The sequence below is a fragment of the Tupaia chinensis genome, unplaced genomic scaffold, assembly GCF_000334495.1.
Source record: "Tupaia chinensis unplaced genomic scaffold, TupChi_1.0 Scaffold000093_1, whole genome shotgun sequence".
NCBI lineage: Eukaryota > Metazoa > Chordata > Mammalia > Scandentia > Tupaiidae > Tupaia > Tupaia belangeri.
In genome coordinates, this window is record NW_006159555.1 from 1,627,008 (window position 1) to 1,641,567 (window position 14,560).

A 14,560-nucleotide genomic window follows, 5' to 3' on the forward strand; every position below is an offset into this window, starting at 1 on the left:
TATATATATATATATATATATAAGAATTGAGCCACCAAAGGGAATGAATTTTGAAATGGAAATTAACAAACAAAATGTATTTGAATGTATCAGTGATTACATGTAAGTCATACATTACAATAAATATCACTAAGAAAAACAACAAAAGTAGAAGAAAATCCAAGAAGTGCCTGAAAAAGAATGCAAAAGCATTCTTAAGTTATTTTGTACCTTTTCAAGATTCCTTATCTAAGCAATTCAACAAAACCACGAACAATCCATGGTAAGAATGAGAAATTCTGCAGAAATACCATAAAAAGGTTGCAAACAAGAATCCTTGAGATGAAGAACTCAAGAAATAAAATGAAAAATATAATTGACAGAAACAGTGGATGAGATCAAGTAGAATTTCAGAACTTGAAAGAAATGTTGAAGTAACATTATAATTTAAAAAAGATAAAAAAAATAAAATGAAGAAAGCCTATTGGAACAATGGGACACCATTACGAAAAGAAATATTTACATCATTAAAATTTCAGAAGAAGAGATGAGCAAAAGTCGCGTAGTGGTTAAGGGCACTGGACTCCCACATGGCCAACTGTGGTTTGAGTCCTGGACCTGGAGGCTCTTTCTGTCCCTCTTTGGTCAAATTAAAAACAAAGTTTAAAATAATTCTTTAAAAAAAGAATCAAACCTATCATTATGGAAAATTATCAAACCACAAGTATAAACAATAATACATGAAGAAAAGAACAAAGAAAATACAAAACAATCAGAAAACAAGCAACAAAATTCCAGGGTAATTCCAAACCTATCAATAATAGCCTGGAATGGGAACCAGCAGTTAGCGTAATGGCCATGTCCCTGGACTCCCACGTAGTCGACCGCGGTTCACGTCCCTGACCTGGTGGCTTAAAACTCACGCTGGGCGCATGTGTGGCGTGCCCAAGATCCCGAGAGGAGAATGGAGGAGAAGGGATTGCAGCGTGACCATCCCCCCTGGGGGGTGATTTCTCGCTTTCTGTCTCTTTATCTTTTCTCTATCTGTCTGGTGAGCGCATGCGCCCTATAGCGAAAACTTCTCCAAAAAAAAAAAAAAAAAAAAAGCCTGGAATGTAAAACTGATTAAATTCCCTAATCAAAATATATAGACTTACTAAGTGGATCAAAACCAAGATCCTACAAAAACTGCCTGCGAGAAACTTACTTTGTCTATAAAGACATGTATACACTGAGAGGAAAATGATGTAAAAGGACATTTCATGCGCATGGAAACCGAAAGCAAGCAGGAATACCAATTCTGATAGCACAGAAAATTGACTCCAAATTAAAAACTGCAAAAAGAGACAAAAAAGTCATTATATTGTATTTCCAGAGGAAAGGAAATCAGTATATTGAAGAGAGATCTGCTCTTCAATGTTTATTGCAACAATTTTCACAGTAGCCACGATATGAAATCAACCTAAATGTCCATCAGCTGGTAAATGAATGAAAAGAAAGTGTGGTATATACAAGTATTCCCTACTTAATGACTAAGTTCTGTTTCTGCTACTAGGTAGCTAAATGAGTTGGTCAATAGTGGGAAGCTTAAAGGCAGGTGTCTAGTGGTGTCTTGAGTACTTGTTTTTCAGTAGATACCATGCAACACCACACTAGAGCAATGTAACTATCCACACAAAAATCATACACATTAGATAAGACGCATCACCAGAACACAATATAGTAAATCCGATGTACTTGTTTTTATTTACCCTGAATGCTGCTGTGGGTGCACTTATTTATAAATGAACATGTAGTCTTCAGTGATTGTGAATGCTTCATGTGGTGAATATAACCAACTGTGGGAATGAGGTAAAAACTGAGAAAGGGGGTTTCCCCCTGCTGTAGAACTGGTCATAAGTCAAGTGATCGATCATTCAACAGGTAGGTTGTTAAGTTAAGAGTGGCTACATATACAATGAAGTGTTATTCAGCCATGAAAAGTATGAAATCTTATTGATAGGAATATGAATGAGCTTGAAGGAAATTGAGCAAAATAAGTCAGGCACTGACCACTGCTAGTCTCATTCATCTGTAGAGGCTGAAAGTTTTGATTACAATAGAAGTAGAGAGTAGAATGGTGGATACTGGAAGCCGAAAAGGGGAGAGCTAGGAAAGAGAGGGAGAACTTGGTTAATAGAGGAGAAATGTAGGTAGATAAGGAGAATGAATTCTAGAGTACTGTAGCACTATAGAACAACTAACTATAGTTCACAACTAATGTATATTTATTTCAAAATAGCCGGAAAGGAGGATTTGGGATGTTAGCAGCATAAGATAATGATACAGTTTTGAAAAGAAATGTTTATTGCCCTGATTTGATCATTACACATTATGTTCATGTTTGAAAAATCATGCTATATGCTATAAACATGTACAACTATCATACTGTCGATTAAAAATTAAAACTAATAAAAATCCTCAGGCAGAGAAATCAATGGTAAAACAAGAATGAAACTTACTTTTACTGTGTAGCTACTATGTTCCAAATATTTGCTGCTGAATGAAGCATTGCTATTCATAAAACTCATGGTATTAATACTCACGGTGCTTATTATATGTCAGCCACTACCTTAGTACTTTATATGTATTAACTCATTGACTTAACAAAAACTCTATTAGGTAGATACTATCATGCTCTCCATTTACAGAAGAAACAAGTGAGTTGCAGATAAGGTAACTGACTTGCTCCAAAATCATATAGTAGCAGTGTTTAGATTTCGACAATGGCAGCCTACATCTTGAATCGCTACTTTTAACTGCTTTCTGTCATAAGTGGACTTGGTCGATGACTCTAAAATTTGTAAAACAATGATTGAGTTCCAGCCAGTGGCATCATAGTTAAGGAGGCTGGATCCCACATGGCTGATAGCATACTTCAAGTTCCACACCTGGCAGCTTGAAAAAAGAAAGCACTGGGTGCATGTGTGTGTATGCCCAAAATCCCAGAGGAGAATGGAGATGGGATTGTGGCTTGAGTATCTCCCCTGGGAGTTGCTTTCACTCTTTATTTCCGTTTCTCCCTAGCAAGTGCACATACCCTGTAGCATATCTTAAAAATAAATAAATAATAATAAAAAAATGGAATTGCTCTCTGAAGAATTACATGCAATTCTAGTTAAAGGGAGGGCTGGCCATTCACAATAGTTGCTATGACTCATTAGGGTGTCTCAGAACCATGTTCTTTCCTTAAAACAAACCAAAGGCAGTAATGACTGTGGATAGAATTGCAAGAGCATTTAGTTGTGAAGGTGGTGCTTTACATTTATCAGTGGCCTGAAGTTTCCTCACTAGCCCTTATTCTTAGTCTGTATACAAACGTGCTTGTATTTGCCTCCTTCTTCAATCTCCTTCCGTGTGCTGCTTCCATGTGCTAGCTATGCCCTCGGGTGAAAGTACAAAAGGTCAAACAAAAAAATCTTGTGTCAATCCAAGTAATAACAAAACGTTCATATTTTTTATCCTTTATGACACATAATACATTCACTTTTTTCTAATTACCAGAGGGCACATGAGATGACCAGGGGTAGAGTGAGAAAGAGACGAGAGAGGAAGTATCCCCTTTTGAGGTATGGGCATGCTATGATCTCTTCTCCTGTGTTTCTTTGCCCTGTAGGGATTTGGGGCCTTCCCACAGACACACTTTGTGTGTTTTTCAAGCTGCCTGTGCTGGTATTCAAATTGCACTTGACCGCATGGTATCTGGTTCTCTAAAGCCCTAGGCTATGGGGCTGGCCTATATTCGTTTTTTTTTTTTTTTTTTTGGAGAGATTTTTGCTATAGGGTGCGTGCGCTCGCCAGACAGACAGAGAGAGACATAGAGACAGAAAGCGAGAAATCACCCCCCCAGGGGGGATGGTCACGCCGCAATCCCTTCTCCTCCATTCTCCTCTCGGGATCTTGGGCAAACACGCACACGCGCCCAGCGTGAGTTTTAAGCCACCGGGTCCAGGACACGAACCACGATCGACTACGTGGGAGTCCAGCGACATAGCCACTACGCTAACTGCTGGTTCCCCTTATATTCATTTTTATGTCTCCACTTTATCTATGTCACTGTGGGCTTGCTGTAATTAGTCAGAATGTGAGGTACTCCTGGGTTACATGCATCACCTTAGCACCAGCTGGCTGGAGAGCCTGTATTTTCTTGTGTTGTAAACACACAAACAAGCTGACCGAAATCCTTCCGCCACCATTACCAACTAGCTAAATGTGTGCACCATGGTGAAAATCCCGTTTCCCTCCCAATCTGAGATTCCTGGATGATTTCCTTCCCATTCCCTCTGCCTCTCATGCCCACGAAAGAAATGTGGGCACAGAAAATGTAGCTTCTTTATCACTAGCTAGTTAGTTCTAAGCAGGGCAAACAAAATTCTAAGTAAAAATGTGTAAAATAGAAGATAGTGAGGGAAGATTTTAATCTTAATCCTAAATCAAATCTGTGCTAAAGAAATGCTGAATGTTGAACTGAATACCCAACATGAAATGACAATAGAAGAAGAGGTAGTTTTTAAAATAACAATATTTAAAAGACCCCAAATTCTTAAAGAAAAGAAAAAAAAGGAAAGTAAATTGTGGTTAATGAGAATAAATATAATTCACCTGTGGTTAGAGATTTTAAAAATTAGCAAATATTCATCTTATATATATTTCTTTAAAGTTCTTCCTGGGGCTCAGAGGAATATGCAATTATGTTTAAGTATTTCATTCAGTAAATCACAGTTTTTATCTTTAAGTCTTCACATAATGGTATAAGCATAATTATTATTATGGCACTATTAATGATGAGAATTATTGCTAGAACTCATTTAGTAAATCTTCTATTCCAGTTCAAGGCCCAGATTTAAGAGGAAAAACAAATATGTATAGGGTTAACAAAAATCTCTTCAAAGGAATCTCTGGTCTTGTTGCAAATAAAAACAGGTTTAAAATTCTCTGTGTGTTCAAAAGTCAATTATTGCCAATTTCACGGGCTCCTCAAACATGAGATTTTCATTTAGCAGAGCCAACTTTACTCTATCTGCCAAAAGCCCATAAAAATGGCTCCTTTCCATCTGGTAAATGTTCCACAATGAAATTAGAACTGTTGGAAAATAATGGAAATCTATGGACATATGTATGCTGTGACTGAAATGTGAAGATTCGTTAGTGATATCTTTTGTAAATTACTTATTTAAGGATCAGTGTTAACTCTTTCAGGCCAGTAAAGCTTGAGTTTCTGTATTACAACATTATTTTTCAGGCTAGCAAAACTTGAGTTTCCATCTTACACCATATGTGTAGTTTCTTACCTTCAGGTAGACCTAATTCAAACACTTTTAGAGAAACAGCACCCTCTAATCATTTTTTTAAATCATTTTATTTTTGGTGAACCTCATAAACTACATGGAAGATCAAATGGAAACTCTAGGTACTCACCTAGAAAAAAGATGCTCTACAAAAATTTAGAGGGAATTTTAGCAATTTAAAAGGGGGAAAAAAAAGCCTATTCCAAATTGTTTGGAAGAGGGATTCTACAGACTTCCTTAAAAATACATATAAACTTTCTCACAAGGAAGCTCTTTAAGTTCAACATATAAATTTAAATAATTTCTTAAGGTTGTTCACTCAGTTTTGTATTACTGACTTTTTTCCCTTTAAAAATTTAAATGAATTTCTCACATAATTTTCTACTACTCTGCGAATGGGCCACAAAGGAGATGACTCAAGTAGTTAAAAACAAAAAGTTTGCCTTTTCCAATGAACCAAGGAAAGAAAAAATAAATATATATTTAAATGTTTGTATGTGCCCACATACATACCTAGGTATAATTCAGAGATGGTGAGCTGGTAGATGCATAATGTCAGTAAGATGGTGATAAGAAAGGATAGTTTTCAATATGTGAATTGTTAATTTATGAAATGTAATATATATATGTGTATGTTATCTCTTGTGCTCCCTACCACCTTTTGGAGAACAGGGGAATATAGCTCTTACCTTCTGAATAATAAACATGTGTGGCATTTTATCAAATGTTCTTAATTGAAGTAAAGTTATCTCTATGGGCAGAAAGCATTCACCAAAACTTACACAGAAGTAAAAATTTTGAGCTACCTGAGGAGGGGACAATTTTACCAAGGGTAGCCCTTGTTAAAATTAAGTTGTGTGAAAATTATTACTCTTTTAACAGGTAATAGGCACTCAGAAGATGTTTCTAGAGATTTCAGTTTGTTTGAGCACTTAGGTGCTCAATTTATTCCTAAGTTCTACGAATCATTTCTTTTTTTTTTAAAAAAAAATAATTATATTTATTATTATTCAATTTGACCAGAGAGAGACAGAGAAAGAGAGGGAGGGAAGGAGAGTGAGAAAGCAAGTTGCCAGGCCTGGACTCAAACTGGTCAGCCATGTGGGACTCCAATACTTTAACCACTACACCACCTGCCAGCTCAAATCATTTCTTAAATGCGTGTATAGTATTTTATTTCCTAATGTAATGAGGACACTATCAGCCAAATGGTTTCTTCTTGTCTTTGAAGCCCTAGTTTTACTTGATGACTATAGGAAGAAGTCTTTTCCCTGAGCTTGGTGCTCAGGGAAGCTGCTGTACTGGCAGCTGCTCTAGAGAGCGTACTTTGCAGTAGACTGCCAACTTCATTTCTCCTGATTCACAGCATAGGGAATTCCAGCTCCCTTTGGAGCCTGTTTAAATATTCTTGTCCATCTATTTTACTTCCAAGATGACTCATTTTCAGACCTGCCCTCAGTTTGCTTTGATTGACAGAAAGGCTTTGGCAGCCATTGAAATCTTATTTTAGAAAGGATTGAAATCTTATCTCAATAAGTTCTTCAATCTCTGTTTGGACCAGAGGCTCTATGTCAAAAGACTTGTAGGTACCTGTACTTGTGACTAGGGCTTTACAGGCAGATTTACAACCCTTTGGTTATTTGAGAGTTTCCAAGTTAAGACATGATGGAGAGAGGAGCAGGGAGAGGCAGCAATATGGACAATGCACCTATAAATTTTTCTTGGAAATAAGAATCTCCCCTAGATCTGTCATAGCTAATACAAAAATAGAGTAATACAAATGAAGACTTAAATTGATGAGGCATGTATGTAAATTGATAAAGGAAGTTTGATGCATCATAACACTGAAATTTATCTAAATTCAATATTGTTAAACATTCTTAAAGATCAGATGAATTATACATGAAGTATATGGATTATTTGTCCCTGGCAAACAATGGTGACATTTCTGTCTGTCACTTAGTATGACAAGGTTAGCATGTTTTATTCAAAACTTTTAAACAGTAAAATGATTTGTATGCATTACTCTTTCTTTGGACTGTCAGGGAAAGCAGAAAGCAACACAGTTATTCTATGACATTGAGTCAGCATGTGCATAAAAAAATGACAGAAGAGGATTGCCTCAGACATCTATAAAGCTCATACTTTGGTTTTCTAATCATTTGGTAGAAAAACAACAAAACCATAAAGATAGAAATATTCTTTCATACTTCAAAAAGAAGTACTCAATTTTATATTGAAATATAGATATAGTATCGGTGATACAATGAATTTAGAATATTCATGAGCGGGAACAGATCCTTGGAATAATGTGCCTTGGTTTTTAAGAAGGTTTAATGACAGTATTAATTTTTCAAAAAATAAGATGCATCACACTGTTTTCTCTCACATAGTTAAAGTACTGTGTAGTGATACAATGGGCAGTAATTTATGAGATCTCTGAATTTGTGCTCTCTGTATGTATAGGATAGGCATATAGAAAGACATGAATAGCAGAATGGAGGGTGCTCTTCAGCTCCTGTTTAGAGCCAGAGGAATTTAGTGATATGTTACCTGTTTCTGTTAGTTGCTCAATTCTGGAAGGTGTCGAAGTTGAATCCTGATAAAGTCTAGGAAAGGAGCCAATTCCTGAGACAATCCTCAGTTTCCTCCTCCCCTGTGCCCCCCCCACCCCCCCGGGAGTATAGAACATAATTGGGTTTGGGGAAGATGGTGCTACATGGATAGAAGTTGGGGCTTGGGACCTTGTTCTAGCTTTTTACTCAGCCATTTTCATTCCCAAGTGGCTTAGAGGCAATGTCTGAGAATATACCATGACTACCGGGAGTAAAATGATGACAAAATAAACTCTTGCCTTGGAAGCATTTATTAATATCATAGAGGAAGACTTCTTAGCCAATAAGCACAGGGGCCTTACAGGTACTCTTGTGGCTAATTGCTGAAGATAAATGAATAGAGAGGAAGTGGGTTACAAACAGAGGAGGGGCCAGCAAATCTCACCTTACTGTCTCCTGTTCCTCTACTCCATACCTTGGGATATTAATCACAGACAATATTTTCTTATTTATTGCATTCAGCATTATGTTTCCTATAGTTTCAAACATAAGTCTGTGTCTCACAAAACAGCATGCATTGTGTTTTATATATTTTTCATTTTTATTGCCAGAAGGTACCTGAGCTCAACAGAAAGATGCAGTAAGACAGAGAGAGAAGGAGAAAGCACCCCCTAATGGAGCATGGTCATGTAGCAACTTCCTTATCCTTCTCTCTAGCCTATGAGGAATTTGGACATGCATGTATGTCTACCTGGAATGTCTAAGCAGTGGAGACCGGGATTCAAACTGCAGGATCCAGGTCCCATAACCACTAACCCTGGCATGCATTTTGTGTTTTTTCCATATTTGTTCATAACTTGGAGAAATGTAAACTCTAGAGTAATTAACATTTTATGATTATTTTAACAGCTAATGGCTGCAATTGATTACAGCCATTCTAAGGTAAAAGATTGAAGTTTTCATTTTTATCAGAATTATTTAATAAAGAATGCTTATTAAAGGATAGACACTTTACTCTCTGTTCTATGTTATGCATTACCTTACATTGATTTTTGAAGCCATAGATATTAACATTTACTGTGCTAACTACATAGCAGGTAATTACTGTTGACCTGATAATTATTACAATTATACTTTAGTTATACACAATACTATTCCATCTATTCTTAACTCATTATCTCGGTCTTTCTCCAACCACTAACCTTCCCAGGATCTCTGGCATCAACCTCAGTAGTAGAGTAAAACAGCTGTATAATTTTCTGAGAAATTTATCCTAACGTACTAATCAAATTGATAGAAATTATTAGAAGCAAATTATAATAACCCATTGCCCAAAAGGAACTTACCAGTGCCACCAAACTTTTGGAATGATGTGCAGTCTTGCTGGGCTGTCATTTTAAGAAATACTGTCTCTCTAGAGGTAAATGTTTCCAGAAATACTCTGACCTTTCAGTTTTTTAGCATGAAAGTGAGGTGATCTAAGAGGAGCCATCTTCCAAGTAAACGTAGCAAGCCTTTCGTTTGAAATATTCATCCTGTTTCTGTTGTGAATAGCCAGACCTCTGCTAAAATTCAGAGTTTGCTGGTCTATTCAGCTTATTCATTTCATGCAAATCCCAATGTGCATGAAATGAACAATAGACTTCCTTTCTATTCATATGCATTGTTAGTTTTCTATTCCATTTTTATTCTCGCACTTGTTTTTCTCTTTTTCAGTACTAGTGCTTTATTCATTCTTTCAACAAACATTTGCGATGTCTTTAGGCATGATGAGGCACCAAAATGAATGATAGAGTCCCAGCATGGTAGTTGATATGGCCCACAGGTTTCATCTTTTATGACTTTTTAGATGCATTATTAGAGGGTGCTTGGAGATTTCTTAAGGAATCTATGATGAGTGGAAAGAATGATCGGCTCCATTATATGTGTCTGCTGTGAACGTGGCTTGAGGGTTCATTACCCTCTTTTTAGGGGTGGGAAGAGTGTGCACCTAGGGGGTCAGGTAAATACGGATTTTTATTCAGGCTCTGTTCCTTGGAAGCTCTAACCTGAAACAAGTTAACTCAGAATCTGAGATTTTCTTTTATGTAAGAAAGAATACCTGCTTTATAGTGTGGTTAAATGAATAACCAAGGAGTGTCAACACCTAATAGAAATTCTTTAGTAAGTGATTGTTCTTGAGCATTTTCTAGGATCCCACAACTTAGTGCATTGTAAATGAGTAAAAATACTAATGGAAAGTAGGCTAAGTAAATCCTATTGATGCAGGGACCAGTAAAGTGTTTTGGTATAAAAAAGTTTCCTTTGGTAAACTATGGATTGTCTGATTCCTTTTCTATTTCCATTTTTTTCTTAGATGTGATGGGTTCTTTTTCTGTGAATATACATAAATTTAACTACAGACGCATGATGCAGTAGAGAGCATGTGTAATTAACTATGCTATCTCCACTCAAGGAGTGCACACGAGCTTCAACTCAAGGAGTACTTCTGTCATGACTCATTTTGGGAACATCTCCTTATGTTGAGTTTGCACCCATTGTATAAAGACATAGTTGACATATTTTTAAATACTACATGGCCCTAAATTAAAACTCACTCACATGTTGGTCCATCCTGAAGTTGGAGGAAAAAACTAACTTTTTTAGACTTACTGAGAAATGGTATGTTTTTCTTCTAATATGGTATGAGATATTGTAAGGGATTATTAAAGACTTATTTATTTATTTATTTTTTATTTGTCAGAGGGTTCATAAACTCTGGGGCTTTGGGAGACAGACAAACAGAGATAGAATGCCCCATTTTGATATGGTTATGCCATAATCCCTTTTCCTTTATTTCTCCTTCCTATCAAGATTTGGGGCCTGAACATAATCTGTGTATTTGAATTAATCTGTTTCTTTCCTGGACTTCTTACTGACTATTGTATTATTTTATTTTTCCAAAAGAATCTCATAAGGTTATGTCTAGAACTCAAATTGCTATATGTAATGTCTTCAGTTAAGTTTTAGAGCTTAAGGTATTATTAGTTCCTTAGAAGTAGCTGATTAAGTTTTTGTGTCCCTAGAGTTGTATATGATAGTGTTGCAGTTAGGGTGAACAGAGTTTTTAATGTTATAATGCGTTATAATAACAATATGCCCTTTGATGCCTCACCCTTTCCTGTCTTATACAGGCAACACAAAGGCTCTTTTAACTGTTAGCACAGGCTCTAAAGCTCCAGTTCACAATAAAATGCAAAGACCACAGAGCAGGTAAAATCCCTTTATCAGTTATTTACATCTGTGTGAATCAAGTATGATAAAATATAGTGAAAAAGGCCTGAGGGCTCTAAGCAGATTGGGAAGAAGCTGGCTTCTCTATAAATGCCTGGGATGGGGTGTAAGGGCAGCTTTCCTATTTCACGCCTTTGGCAAGTGCTACTCTTTACCACCAGATGTCTCGCTGCATCCCTGCCCTCATTTTTATGTTTGTCCTTCTCCTTTCTTTTGCTCACTGTTACATAGGACAGTCTTTATTAATAATGATGATCCTGATGACTGAATATATAACATTACCTATGTGAATAGAAACTTTAAACACATGTCTGATTTTTACAATAATTCTTAAGGCAATTTATTTCATCTTAAAAATGAAAAAATAAAAGCCACAACTGAAACAGAGGGAGAAAGTAATTTACCATATAATTTAGCAAATGGTGGAGGCAGATGAGAATCCATATGTCTGTATTGCCTGGGCCATCACTGTCGTGCTGCCATTGTGCACGATACGTATATTTATAAATGTGTGTGTAAGAAAGAGAAGAAAGAGTAAGTTTATCAAGCTTTCTGTGCATTTTTTACTTTATTAATGATATTGTTTATGTGTGTGTATGTGAGTGTAAAAGAGTGAGAGAAAGAGAGATGAGCACCCTCCACAGGGTCTGGTCATGCCACAATCCCCTTTCTCTAGTCTACCTCATTGGATCTGGAGTAGTTGCATGCATTCCTGGTGTTTCAGGCTGACTGGGCTGGGGATTTGAACTGCTCTTCTCTTGAGAAATGACATTTAAAACCATGGCTGACTTCCAGAGGGTTGATTGGTTGGTTGGTTTTGCATGCTTGAAAACCAATGTTGCGAGGTCGTTCACTTCAAATATGCTCCTCTTGACGTTTTACAAGTTGCAGTTTATGTAATTAATGCATTGTTCTCAGATATAGTTTCTACTCATGGACTACAACTGATTCCGTTTAATAGTTTAAATAAAGAATTTCCAGGGCTGGCAATTGCTTTGGTCATTGACTTGTCTTGGAAGACAGTGATGTTATTTTCTTTAACATTATTTGCTCCTTTCTATAAAGAGTAACAACACCCTTTTCATATTGTGACCATTGAAACAGTTTCTCATTTCTAAAATTTGAATGCCTTACAGGACAAGAAAAAGAGGGGAGAAAAGACCTAGTAGTGATTTAAGACAATGATTCTGGATTGAAGCATCTTGCTACTTAGAGGAATACCATATTTCATAGCGTATTTGCAGAAATGCTTCATGGCACAAACTCCTATTTCATCTCCTTGAAGGCCAATGGAGTAACAGAATTTCTGTTTCAGTGCCTATCTGATCAATAATCTTATGACTTTTTGGAGTTGCCATCTGTCTTGTGATACACTTTTACTGTGTTGATGTGCAGTGACAAATACCTACATGTACATATTTTTCATCTCCTGCAACTATAAATTACTTTAAAAATATTTCTACAGGTGCTTACATTTATTTATATAAAACATATTTTCCTTGATTTCACTGGAGACATACATAAATCAATTCCACTGGAAAAATGTATTTGGAGTTTAGAGTAGCTCCCCTTGAGCTTGGCCCTTGAGTCGACATATATTAATAGGACACTGTCTATGTGGCAGACAATATTCTAGGTACTGGTAACAAAAATGAGTAAGACATGGACCCTGCTTTTCCAGAGGTCACAGGCTTCAAGGGTCTGTGAGAGCAACTTGAAATGGTGGTTTATGATACAGATTTTTTTGTCATCAATCTATTTTAATTTGAATATCTACCTTACTAGTTATTAGATATTAGATACATTGCTTTAGTTTCTACATCTCAAAACTCACATGTATAGTGGAGATATTGATAGATGCTTCCTTTAAGCTTACATATTAAATGAGTTAATACATATGAGACGTTTATAGTGGTGACAGGCAAATACATCCCATTAAATTCTGAGTATTATTATTATTATTAACATTAGTACTGTCCTTGTGATGTTAGCCACAAACACTAGATATTATAGTAGTAAACAATAATTATAAAATAGAACTGTGTTAAGAGGATTGAGTACAAAGTTCTTTGATGAGCCACCAAGGAAGTGCTCCTAAGAAAGAGAAAACTTGAATAAGATTTCAAAGAAAACATAATATTTTCTCTAGGCATACAAAGAAAGTGATAACATCCTGGGTACCAGAAATAGCAGTTGAAAATCAGACATGAGAATGCCTGCTCTGCTCAGCAGATTCTGGCTGAGACACTGGATATAATTGGGGGTAAAGTGTAGAGTCACATTATAGGTCTCAAAAGAGTTCTGGGCAATATAATAAAAATTTAAACTTCGAGCCACCAGGTAGTGTGGTGGTTAAGGTGCTGGACTTAAACATAGCAGACTACAGTTCAAGTCCTGGACCTGCTAATTTGAAAATTATGCCAGGTGCATGTGCATGCACATGTGTAACCAGAGTTCCAGAAGGAGGAGACAGGATTGCAGTATGACCATTCCCCCAACCCTGGGGCATGATTTATCACATTTCCTCTCTCTCTCTCTCTTTCTAGAGAGCACATGCACCCGATGGCAAAAGCAAAAAAAAAAAAAAAAAAAAAAAAAAAAAAAAAAAACAAAAAGAACAAATTAAATAAAATAATTAAATGTGATTAGAACAATGATCAAATTGACATTCTGGACAATCAGGTGGATGACAACACTATTGAGAGGTATAAGGCACAGATTGAAAGGGCAGGTAAGAGGCAGTATGGTGGATGACTGAAGATAAAACTCTGAGCAATCATCTTTTTTATGGGCTGGTGGAGAGGAAAAGAACCAGAAAATAAAATATGAAAAATGTATAAGAAGGCCGGCTTCATTAGCCTCGTGGTAAGGGAGCCAGATCCCCATTGTTAACTGCAGTTCTAGTCTCACCTCTAGTGACTTGAAAGACGAACCTTAGTGCCAGTGCATGCTCCAAATCCTAACAAGTTGGAGAAATGGAGAGGGGTTTACACTGTGACCATGTCCCATTGGGGATGCTTTCTCCCTGTCGTAGTCTTTCTGTAGGGAGTGTGCTCACCCTTTAGCAATGAAAAATTCTTCATAAATTTGCAAGAAGTAGGTGGAATTATTATAGAATCTAATGAAGAAGAAAGATTTGTTAAAATTAGGAAGCTATTGGTGACCTTAGTGAATATATTCTAAAGATACGAAGGGACAGGAAGACAAGAAGAGACTATTATGTAGAAGCTTGATGATGAAGGGACATGGGAATGAGATTTTTCCCCCTTATTAGGAAAAGTAGACTTCAGTTTTTTTTTTTTTTTAAATCTTTAAGGTTTAGCTATAAGATACATGTGCTAGCTGGAAAGAGACAGTGAGAAGGAAAGAAAAATTACTTCCCAAGGGGGATGATCATGCTACAATTCTTTCTCCTCCATTTTCTTT